The following is a 12445-nucleotide window of genomic DNA, read 5'->3' on the forward strand; positions in this document are numbered from 1 at the left end:
GCTCAAATCGCCGGCCCCCTCAAACCGAATATTTCTCCTGCGTTGGACTCCGCTGCGACGCCTGACACCCTCCCCGCCCATTTCGCCGTAGGTGGTTCGCCAACTCAGGCCAGAATGCGTCGGCCATTCTCCCCTCCCCACAACACTGTGCACAGAAGGTGTCCGACCGTTTGTCTGGTAGGCGCCGCCGATCGCTATTCGTTGGCTCCATTGCCGCCGTTGATTTCTAACCATTTGTTTTGCCTCCTAGACAAGGATAGCGACGAGAAAATGACCCAACGAATCATGGACGACGAGGCAGCATGCAACGACGACGTTCGGGAGCACTTGGAGTTCATCGGTCGCCTTCAAAAAAATGTTTAATGACGCTGAGGAGAAGAAGAAGCCGTGGAGATTAGAGGCCGTGCCGTGGAGAGTAGAGGCCGGGAAGAAAGAAGTCAAAGATCCCGGCAGAGGTTGGAGTGTCATACCATGTTGTACAACGACTACTTCTATGATACTGCAACACACCCCGACAATTTTCGACGGTTCTATAGGATGAGCAAGGACTTGTTTATAAAAATCCTTCATGGTGTGAGAGAGTTCGACCCCTACGCACATCGGGCTAAAGCACGACGCCGTTGATACGGCTGGCTTCTCGTCGATCCAGAAATGCACTGCTGCCACGAGGATGCTTGCATATGGAGCATTTGCCGATGCATCAAAGGAGATGCATAACTGCGCCAACGCCTCATTTGTTTGGTTTGTTGTTCATTAACTTCCATTTTGCAGACAATATTATTAAATATATGTATTTTTGTGGTATGTTTAAATTGGTTGTATCTTGAAATATCCTAAACCCTAAGAAAATAATTGGAGGACCCGTTTTGGGTAGAGACGCGTTCCAAACCGGCAACGGTCTGTCTCCCTTCGTTCGTTTGTCTGCGAATGAATGTGGGTTGGTGCAACGTATTGAATGAGAGCCTGAATTTTCCTTGAATGAGCCCAGGCACCTCGTGAGCAAACCCATGGGCCCTCCTTGAATCGGCCGAGGCACAACGCTCGAGGGCCTGGGTTTTCGGGGCCATTGAACATGACGACAGTGCGGTGCGGCTCCATGGACACTTGAGAAATTTACATTTTGCTTTAAATTAATTAGTGGAGGACATGTACTTGGCTGATCACGCATTTTGCATTTACTCGCAGACAAAAGTGATGACATTCCGAGTTAAAACAGGACTGCTGACATTCGGAGATAAACCATGCATCAGGACAGCTAAATTCGTTGAACCGTTAATGGGTTTTGTGACCGGCGATGATGAAGGATACATCCACGTGTACTTATATATAAAAATGGAGAAGCTGCAGAATTTTAGAGGTCACGCGGAACGCGTCACCTCACTGGCGGTTCACCCTAGTGAGCCATTAGTGCTCTCGGCATCTTGGGACACGATGATCAAACTTTGGAACTGGGAGGCTGGCTGGCAGTGCATACGGACATTCGAAGGACACCAGAGCTTTGTGCATCAAGTCAAGTTCAACCCGCAGACTGCGGGAAACACTTTTGCCAGTTGTTCACTTGACGACACGATAAAGGTTCATTAATTAGTTGGTGTAGATTTTTTTTAGTACAAGAGCAGTTTTCATATCAATTTCCCTAATAATTCCATGACGATGCTTGTGATTGACAGATCTGGAACATTGATTCTCCTACTCCTATCGCCTCATTTGAGTGCCATCCAGGATCGGTTTTTAGTTTTGATTATTTCTGCCCAGGCGGGGCTTTGCAGTATTTGGTTACAGACAGTGCGTTTGACGGGAGTGCACAGGTATGACATCTTCAATATATTGTTTTATAGCAACACATGAAGAGCTCACGAAAAAAGAAGCAAAATATAGTATTACTAATGATGCATGTGTAAATTATTTTGTTGTGCCGCCTCAAGCTCCATGTTTTTACCAGATCTGGGATTTGCAATCAAATACATGTATTAAACATATCAACGGACTCCAAAGATATGGTCGCAATATTGCTGTGGTTGAACGTCCCTCAGGTCGTCCGATTCTGCTTACAGTGTCAAAGAACCACACTGTTGCTTTTTGTGACTCAACAACTCACAGGTAACATTTTTATTACCCTACGGGCTAGCCAACATCTTTCACTCCGGCAAACACTGCAACTGCATTTCCCATTCCTTCTTAATGACGCCATGCATCAAAGGTAAAAATAAGTGGCAGCGGTGGATGAATACCTTGCTTTACAATTTGGCAGGTATGAGAACAAGGTTAACTTTAAGTTGGGAGATGTCAGGGGCTTTGCATACATTACCATGACAAAAAGGTAAATGTTCCACGGACTCTTGTACTAGTTATTTCTCGCATCATTTAAATTTCAAGATTCTTGCTCTCCTTCTCTATCTGTAACCAGAGATCATATGTGTGCAGCCTCGCCGTCCTTTGTGACTACGGACTTGCATTAATGGAAATCCATTGATCTTCCACAAAGATCCAGTTTGTATCGAAGGTGACAGCAGTTTGTATGATGGCAATCTTGGTTGTCTTCGTGGACCGTTTTGTATCAGTCACCATGTACTCCCTCTGTTGACTAATATAAGACACTTTGGATATTTAAAAGTAGACTAAATACAAACTAAAATAAGTAAACCTGCACACTAAAAAAGACTAGATACAAAATAAAGTGAGTGAATCTACAAAAAAGCTAAAACGTCTTATAAAAACGAACGACGGAGGGTGTACATTTTTGCAGTGCGCATTGTAATTTTAGCGGATACCATCATCTTCGTAATAACGGAAGGAGCAAATGTTACGAACAAATTGGTGCAGCGTGTCGTGAAACAGCTATAGAGACTAGAGAGAGAGAGAAGAGAACGTGAGTTTCTGCCTTCCAATTGCAGAACGTGGTATTCTTCAGCAATCAGTCGGGCACAGGGGGTTTAGTGTTCAGTATTTGAGTATTTGGGTATGTTATATTGAACAACGCATGGGCTTGAGGGTTGAACATGGAACGCCAATATATAGACGCCCTTCGCTAAATGATCTTGAGGTGGAAAGTTTCTCTTTTCACCTTATATTTCCAGCTTGCCTCGTGAGTTTACTTCTGAATTTGAATCACTCCGGTCAAGCATCTACTGAAAATCAATACACTACCATCCATATCAAAATATTTCCGGCTGGTCGTGTTAAGATGGTGCCGTCTCACAATGCCAATTTCATGAAAACAACATGCCATTAACTTCGAAAACCACTAAAAAACAAGTTCATTACATCTCACTGGGGTAAATTTCAAAGAACCGCCACATTACAGCGGCAATATCGAAAAACCACCATTATTCGTTGAAATTTTAAAAATCCACCAGTATTGTGAGAAACTATTACAATGTGCACTGATTCACTAGTTTAACCGTCTTAACAAGGAATATGACAATGGATCTCACTGGGGTGACGTGGCCGGAAATGTGACGGCCGAGGATGATGAAGGTTAAACAATAACTTTTAGGGGTTTCCTGTAGATTGTTGAGGGACATACAAGTCAACTCCAATCTCCTTTCTTTTTCTGTCTTTCCTAATCCCGCACTACAGGCAACGCGCAACCTACCACCTTCGGCGTCGTTCGTGGCCATCGACAACGTCCTTCCTTGCCCCCACATGCGCCCTGGTAGGTGGCGTCGCCCATCCACGCCTCCACGTCCGTCTGAAGCCAAGAATGATATGGCCGTTGCCGGCCCCAGGCCTCCTATGAGCGGATTCCCGCCGCCGCATGCCTCCTCCCTGTTGCGAGATTGACCGGCGAAAATGCATCTCCAGCGTCATTGATGTGCAGGGCATGGGTGGCGACCTGCGGCCGGCGGCATGGCGTCGAGGGACGGAGGTGGGGGTGGTGAGGCTGTTCGCAAGCTTGTAGGGCATATCCAACGATGTCGATGTGCAGGGCATGGGCAACGACCCGCTGCCGGTGGAACATCGTCGAGGATCGAGGTGGGGGTGGTGAAGCCAGCCGCGAGTTCGTCTGGCATCTCCAGTGCAGGGCGTTGGCGCGTGGCCTGCGGCGGCGCTGTCCCTGCAAGGTGGGACGGGGGGAGGGAGAGGACTGATAAGTGGGTCCCATGAAAATTTACAAAAAAACCCAAATTTCATATGTCCTATTCCTTCGTCTCCATCTTGCCACGTCATCCCTGATAGTGGGACCCATTTTGTGAAACATCGTTTGCACGGCTAAAATTGACAATCAGTGCACATCGCAACAAACCAATGTAATACCGGTAGATTTTTGCAATATTGAAAAATAGTGGTGGTTTTTCGGACATGTCGATGTAATGTGTTAGGTTAGTGGAATTCACTCCATCTCACTAGGAACTTCCCCGAGTGTGGAACTTCTTTTTCAGGTGAGTTAAAAGGACTGCCACTGACGTGTAATCTGATGCGATTGCTGCTGTGGCATATACATGATCTTGGATATTTATGCTTTATCTCAGTTTTTGTACATTTGAACCCCACTGATTTCTCTTGGATACAAATAATATTTGAGATTTTTTTTTATCATTGGGTGAAGGGGCTCAAATTGTTCTTCCAAGGCAACATGGACCAAAATGCTGAAATGAAGATCCATTAACACTGAAATCAAGGCAACATGCTAAAGTTTAGGCTTTAGGGCATCTCGAACGGCTTTAGGTTGAAAATTGCCTTGACCGTGGGATGCAGAATTAACGGAAGGTCGCACAAGTACGTGTAGGGGTTCGTAGCATAGAAAACAAAAAAAATTCCTACCGCAAGAACAAACAAAGGCCAAGATCTAATCTACTAGATGGTAGCAACAAGGTTGAGATCAACGTACCCTCGAAGATCGCTAAGCGTTAACGAGGTTGTACTCGTGGTTGATGAAGTCGATCACTTGCCGCTCTCAAGAGCGAGTAGAAGATCTTGACGGTGCCGCAATCGGGCAGCACCTCCGCACTCGGTCACACGTACGTAGTCGATGAAGACCTTCCTCTCCCCGTTCCAGCGGGCAGCGGAGGTAGTAGATCCCCTCGGAATCCCAGCAACACGACGGCGTGGTGGTGGTGGTGGAGGAGAAATTCCTGCAGGGCTTCGCCAAGCCGGCGCAGGAATAAGGAGGAGGGAGGAGAGGTGGCGGCTAGGGTTAGCTCAAGGGCTGCCCCTTCTCTCTTTTATATATAGGAGGAAACTTGGAGGAGGAGGAAAAATACCGACATGAACAGTAACCGACATGAACAGTAACCGACATGGACAGTACCGGCATGAACAGTACTTTCCCCCAAAGTTTTCCTTTTCCTTTTTAGGGTTGCCCTACTTGGGCTGGCCGGCTGGGCCCTTGAGGGCCTGTGCAGGCCTCCCGAGAAGGTGGGCCCACTGGTGACCCTCTGGAACCTTCTAGATACCCTCCGATACAATACCGAAAAATTCCTGAACTTTTCCGAAACCCTGAAAATAACTTTCCTTATATGAATCTTATTCTCCGGACCATTCCGGACCTCCTCGTGATGTCATGGATCCCATCCGAGACTCCGAACAATATTCGGTCTCCATCTCATATTTCATATCTACTTAAACAACATCGAACCTTAAGTGTGTCACCCTACGGTTCGCGAACTATGCAGACATGATCGAGACACCTCTCCGATCAATAACCAATAGCGGGACTTGGAGATCCATAATGGCTCCCACATATTCAACGATGACTTCGTGATCGAAAGAACCATTAACATACGATACCGATTCCCTTTGTCGTGCGATACTTTACTTATCTGAGGTTCGATCATCGGTATCTCCATACCTAGTTCAATCTCGTTACCAATAAGTACTCTTTACTCGTACCGTGATATGACATCCCTTGTGACCTAGTCACATGCTTGCAAGCTAATTGGATGGCATTCCACCGAGAGGGCCCAGAGTATATCTATCCGTCATTTGGATGGACAAATCCCACTCTTGATCCATGTGCTTCAACTCATACTTTCAGAACACTTAATACCACCTTTATAACCACCCAGTTACGAAGCTGTGTTTGATGTCATTAAATCATCCATCCGGTGTAAGTGATTAACATGATCTCATGGTCGAAGGATTAGGTTACTATGTATCTTAAAGCTTGTAGCAAAATGAACTTAATGAGTTGATCTTATGCTATGCTTACTTTGGGTGTGTGTCCATCACATCATTCTCCTAATGATATGATCTTGTTATTAATAACATCCAATGTTCATGATCAGAAAACCATGATCATCTATTAATCAACAAGCTAGTTTAACAAGAGGCGTACTAGGGACTCTTTTATGTTTACAAAACACACAAGTATTAATGTTTCCGGTTAATACAATTATAGCATGGGATGCAAACATTTATCATAAACACAAAGATATAATAATAACCATTTTATTATTGCCTCTTGGGCATATCTCCAACAGTCTCCCACTTGCACTAGTGTCAATAATCTAGTTCAACATTTGGCAAAGATCCAACACCCTTGGCCTTTTGGTGATGATCATGTTTAGCTCGTGGAAGAGGTTTCAGTCAACAGATTTGTAACATCAGATCCGTATGTATGTGCTAACCACTTGCGTCTCTACGCAACACTCATCTCGAAGGAGCTAGTATGGCATTGTATAAGTTTGGTCTTTTGGTGAAACCTAAATTCCTAAGTGTGAAGAACATGTTGCCAACATTGTTGTAGCTTCATAGTTCAGACACATTTGGAATTGCACCAAGTTCCGTTAAAGAACTATTTGACTCAAACACCTTCCAAAGGTTGTTTATCAAAATAACAGTATACTTCGCCTTTCATTTGTAGTATCCATCACAATGTTCAAACTTTAGAATTCATCTAAATCCAGCATGGAACACTCCAGCACATTGTGCCACCCTTTAATAAAACACTTAGCCTAATTGAGATTGAAATTTTATTTGTATATGTGACAACACTAATATCGGTGTAACGCATTACAACGATTCTATTTTGTCATTCTCTTATACAATACATGTCCTTAGTTCTTCAAAAGATACTCAAGGATTTCCTTACTGTTGTCTAGTGATCATCACAGGATTCACTCTGGTATATGCTCATAACACCTTAGAGCATCGGACATCTTACTATGTACATATTATGGTGTTTCGTGATCTAAATCAATTATGTGTTTTACTCATCAAGTGTCAAACACACTTAAGTCTTGCTAAACTCCATATAACAAGAACTCTTTCTTGATATTTCCATATTGAACTATTTCAATATTTCTTTTATGTACTTTAACTTAACCTTATTAGGTGTCTCAATTTATCTTCATAAATTTTGATACTTAACAAAGTTTCTGTCCAAGTCCTTTCACTTGAAAACTAATTTTCCAATGAAATTTAATTGCGTCTAGTAAAGGTACATAACTTCTAATCAACTATATGTCATCCACATAAAGTATTAGAAAAATGCCTTAGCGCTCCCACTTAATTTCTTGCAGATGCAAGTGTCTCTTCTGTTCCCGATGAAAAAAAAACTCTTTGACTATTTCATTCACTGAAGATTCCAACTCCTTGATGCATACCAATCTAGCAATCTTGGATTTGACAAAAACTCGTGGTTGTATCTTGCATACACCCTCGATTTATACTCTTATAGTTTTGCTATCCAATTTCCATATCTAAAATATGGAATGAATGCTAGAATAATCCATATAGACTTTGAGTATCGCTATGGAAGATCTCAATCTTGTCATAGTCAACTCCTTGAACATTTGTTGCAAACAATTTCTCAATAAGTCGATACAAGTCTAATTACTTATAGGTCCACCTATGTCCAAAAAGGTTTTATCCTTTCAGACGATCTATCAAGTTCAAAAACTTGATTTCATATATGGACGCTATCTTTGATTTTATGGCTTCAAGCCATTCAACGGAGTCAGGGTCCATCATTGCTTCTTTGTTTGTGGTCGGTTCATCATTTGTTCAATAACAATTCTTTGTCCTCAAATCTTTCATTTGATTACATATTTAACCAAACCTACAAGGTCCAATAGATACTTCGATCTCAGGGGCTACAATACTCTGTAGACACAAGATATACGAGGGTCGTGGCTGTAAGCCCCAGGAGTAGGAAAACCAAGAGCGAGCAGGTATCAGGGGTTTATGTGCATGAGGTCACTACAAGGGACCGTGAGGTCGCCTCGCATTCCCAAGCTTATGGGTAGGCCAAGCCAAGCTCGACACGCCCATACACACAACACCCACCTCATAGGCTCACGGTTAGTTTCCCAGGCCTGAGTGCTTCACCTTCCTGTGCATTTCAAACAAACACGCACGGTGCACAGGGTACAAGGGTGGAATACAGATATAATATCACATCATAAACACTAAGACACAAAAGATGGAAATAATGTTTATATAGCAACGCTCTACTGAGCAAGATCCAAATGACACGCAACGGACACATGTCCCATCAGTACATCATACATAGCGGAGGCAACATAAGTCTGGGTACAGACAAAAACCAAATTGGACTAAGAGTCCATAAATAACCAATCGGGTCCATAACCAACAAGCCACAGGCTCCTGCCTAGGAGCGATCCTGCTACTCAACGAGGTCGTCATCCATGAACTCAACGAAGTATCCTCCAGCGTACTGCTCAGCATCTGTCGTACCTGTTTGTCGAACAGCGGTTTCCGGAAAAAGAGAGAGAAAAACGAGGGTAAGTACCGAAGGCACGTACTTGCGAGACTAGACCGGCTGTGCTCACCGGTGGGCGGTATAAACTTCGCCCGGCTATATGTGGAGTTTAGCGACAGCAAGGCATGAACTAACTTATAGAGACACGCTACAACATTCGTCTATCAGAAAAGATGAGAGAGCGCATAAGCTAACAGTTCTATACTCTGCAAACAATACCCTGCCGATGCGATCCCCCTTCGCAAAGAAGTACTACCAAAGGCACTCACACAGTTGACAGTTTTAATCAATGTCAGTTGAAGTAAGACTAACTTACTACACAAGTTATTAGCAAGATTATTAACAACAGATATAAGGTGTAAGTTGTTCTATGATCGAGTTAAATAGCTCCAAGTCGTCCATAACCGCGAACACGGCTTTCCGAAAAGATATACCCTGCAGGGGTGCACTACTGTTCCCATACACACACGCTCTATCCTCCAACCAGGCGAAGGAAAGATATCACGACAAGACCGTTCCCAGTTCTGCAAGAAAGTCTAGGGGGGCCACCCCACTAAGCTACCCGTAACGAAGTTCGGCCGTACTCCGAAGCGGACCCAGGGTTGCGTAGGCGTCTAGGCGGGCACTAACGGCCAGGCACTAGATAAGTCGTCTAGCAAGGTACAGTACAGAATATAAACACCCGAAGGCAACAGGAAGTAAACACCCGAAGGCAACAGTAAGTAAAGCATGGCATAGGCAAATAAAACCAAGGTTGTAGCCCCCTTTTCAACAGACTTGAGAAATGGTAATGGGTGATGGGGGTTCCCGATAAAACCTCCCGCGAGTGGTTAGTGCGCTCAGCCTTAGAACAGATAACAAGAACTCGGGTCCTAGGGGACATTAGCGAGACAAAAATCCGATGCTTTCGCAAAGGCGCTCACAGATGCCTCTGCATTAATTATTATCCCTTAGCAATTTTAGTTGTAGCAAAATTATCAACAATATTTTCAAAAGGTGTTTCATGTGTCAACTTCCCAACAACAATATCTCGAACATATCGAGATAACAGCAAGACCCTAAACTCGCGCTACGACTCGCAAGGCTGGCAAACAACAAGCAACAGGTAATAGGTAGCGGAGGGGTAACACGGCTCATATAGGTAACAGGTGGAATAGGACACGTGACACAACAGAAACACAATATAGGGATAGCAATAGAACAACGAGCAAGAAACTGTAAAATAGGTGAAGAGGGGGCTCTCCTGTAAGATCCGAGGTAGTGGCACAAGCGTGATCCTCCTCGGGGTGGTACTCGTACTCCTGCTCGAACTGCTCAGCGTCGGTGTCTACTCGAGAAGAACCAAATGGCACATACAAGGAAAGGTACAGGCACAAATCAATACAAGAATGCAATGCGCAATATGATGCATGAGGTGCAAGGTTTCATACATAGCAATTTAAGTGGGGTGTTCGAAAGGTTCACATGAAATGATGAGCACCCTCACATAACCTTTAGTTCAAATTGCAAGTTTTAATTTGGCCGAACGAGAGATGAGGCCAATGATGCATGACATGATGATATTAGAATTCCTCATGTTTTTCTGATACAAAAAGATATAAAGTTTATTGAATTTGGAGTTGCAGATTAGAAGTTATGAATTTTGCAAGATTTTACTTTTAAATCCCAATTTGAAAAGTGGTCAAATTTTAGTTGTTCAAAAGTTGAAAAAAACTTTATGGACGGATAGATCATGTTTTTCTGATGTTCAAGCATATAAAGTTTGTTTGATTTGGAATTGTAAAAGTGCAAATTTTAAATTAAAAGGAAATAAGGCAGGGAGCAATTTCAGAAAAAGAGAACCAGATTTGGTTTTAGGGTTTAAACCAATTTTCACTCAAAGCTGAGCCAGCCTCAGGCGATGACAGGTGGAACCCACCGCCACATCAGCGCCACCAAGGGCCGGTACTACCGGTCCTCTCACTCCCGCGCAGCACACCTTGCGTCTCCCGCCTACACTGGCCGGTAGTACCGGCCACCAAGGGCCGGTACTACCGGTCCATTCTTCCCAGCCCGCACACGTCTCGCCTGGCTGCTGCCCCGTGGTACAGCCCGCACGCGGCTGGTAGTACTGGCCACTACCCACCGGTACTACCGGCCCAGTCGAAATTTTCCCAACGGGCAGAAATCTAGAAACCACTATTTAAGCCCCACTTTTTTCTCTCTCTTGCACTTCTTCTTCCTCCTCTCTCTCAAGCCTCTCTCCTCCATTGTTGTTGACCTCTTGGAGCTTGAGTTCTTTCTCCCCTACCAATGATTTTTGCATCTATTTGAGAGAAAGATTGAGGAGATCTAGATCCACACTTTGACCAAACCAAATCATCTCTTTGTGAGTGAATCTTTGGGATCTAGATCTTGGGGAATTTTGTGTTCTCCTTTTTGGTTCTTCCTCTCTTATTCCCCCAATAGCTTTAGTAGCTTCGTTGGAATTTGAGAGTGAAGGATTGGAGCATCTTTGTGGTGTTCTTGCCATTGCATTTGGTGCATCGGTTTGACTTCTACGCGGTGATACGTGGAGGTGAAAGTTCGTGAGATATTCACTTCGGGAGCTTGTTCCCGGAGCTTGTTCCTCTTGGGTCTTTGGACCCTAGATGGCTTAGTGGTCTTTGTGGTGTTCTTGGGGACTCCAATTAAGCTGTGGAGTTTCTTCAAGGACAAGGCCTCCAATTAAGTTGTGGAGATAGTCCCAAGCTTTGTGCGGGTTCGGCGACCACCCAAAGGTTCCATAGTAGATCGAGGACATCCCTTTTGGTGGGAATTCTCGAGGAGAATACGATGGCCTTCGTGCATTTGGAGTGACTTGTCCTCCACACCGCTCCAACGGAGAGTAGCACTTGCAAGAGTGTGAACTTCGGGATACATCGTTGTCTCCGCATCACCTCGGTTATTTCTATACCCGAGCTCTTTACTTATGCACTTTACTTTTCGATAGCCTTCGTGCTTGAAGTTATATATATATATCTTGCTATCACATAGTTACTTGTATTGCTTAGCATAAGTTGTTGGTGCACATAGGTGAACCCTAGTTATATAGGTTTTGTGCTTGACAAATTAAACACTAGTTTTATTCTGCATTTGTTAAGCCATATTCGTAAAAGTTTTATACCGCCTATTCACCCCCCCTCTAGGCGGCATCCGTGTCCTTTCATTTGGTATCAGAGACCGGTCTCTCACTATAGGCTTTACCGCCTTGAGAGTAAGGATGTCAGCTAGAGATTTAGTGCATGATCACACTTTTATATTCGATGGCACAAATTATGATGTTTGGAAAATTCGCATGCTTAGTAATTTTCGGGCCATTGACCCTCATATGGAGCGAATTGTAGATATAGGTTTTTCTCCTCTGATGGATTCCCAAAATGTATCTTTAGAGGATGAGAAAAATTTATATCTCAATGCTCAAGCTTCTAATGTGCTTGTTCATGCTTTGAGCAATGTAGATATCCTTGCAATCTTGCCTTTCCGGAGCGCTCATGATTTATGGACCAAGCTTCAAGAAAAATATGATGTGTCCAACATTATTGAGGATGATTGTATTCCCTCCACTTCTGGCCGTGATGAACTTTCATCCACTTCACCATTGTGTTGCAAGACACAAGTAAATGCCAAGGTGAGTGGTGATGACCGTTGCAATGTTGATGGTGAGCCTATTCATGATGATCCTTCATCTCTATGTCATTGCAATGTTTCATCTTTGGACTTAAACACACCTAGCACTATAAATGATTCACATGCTTGTGT

The sequence above is a fragment of the Lolium perenne genome, chromosome 5 (assembly GCF_019359855.2).
Source record: "Lolium perenne isolate Kyuss_39 chromosome 5, Kyuss_2.0, whole genome shotgun sequence".
NCBI classification, from domain to species: Eukaryota; Viridiplantae; Streptophyta; class Magnoliopsida; order Poales; family Poaceae; genus Lolium; species Lolium perenne.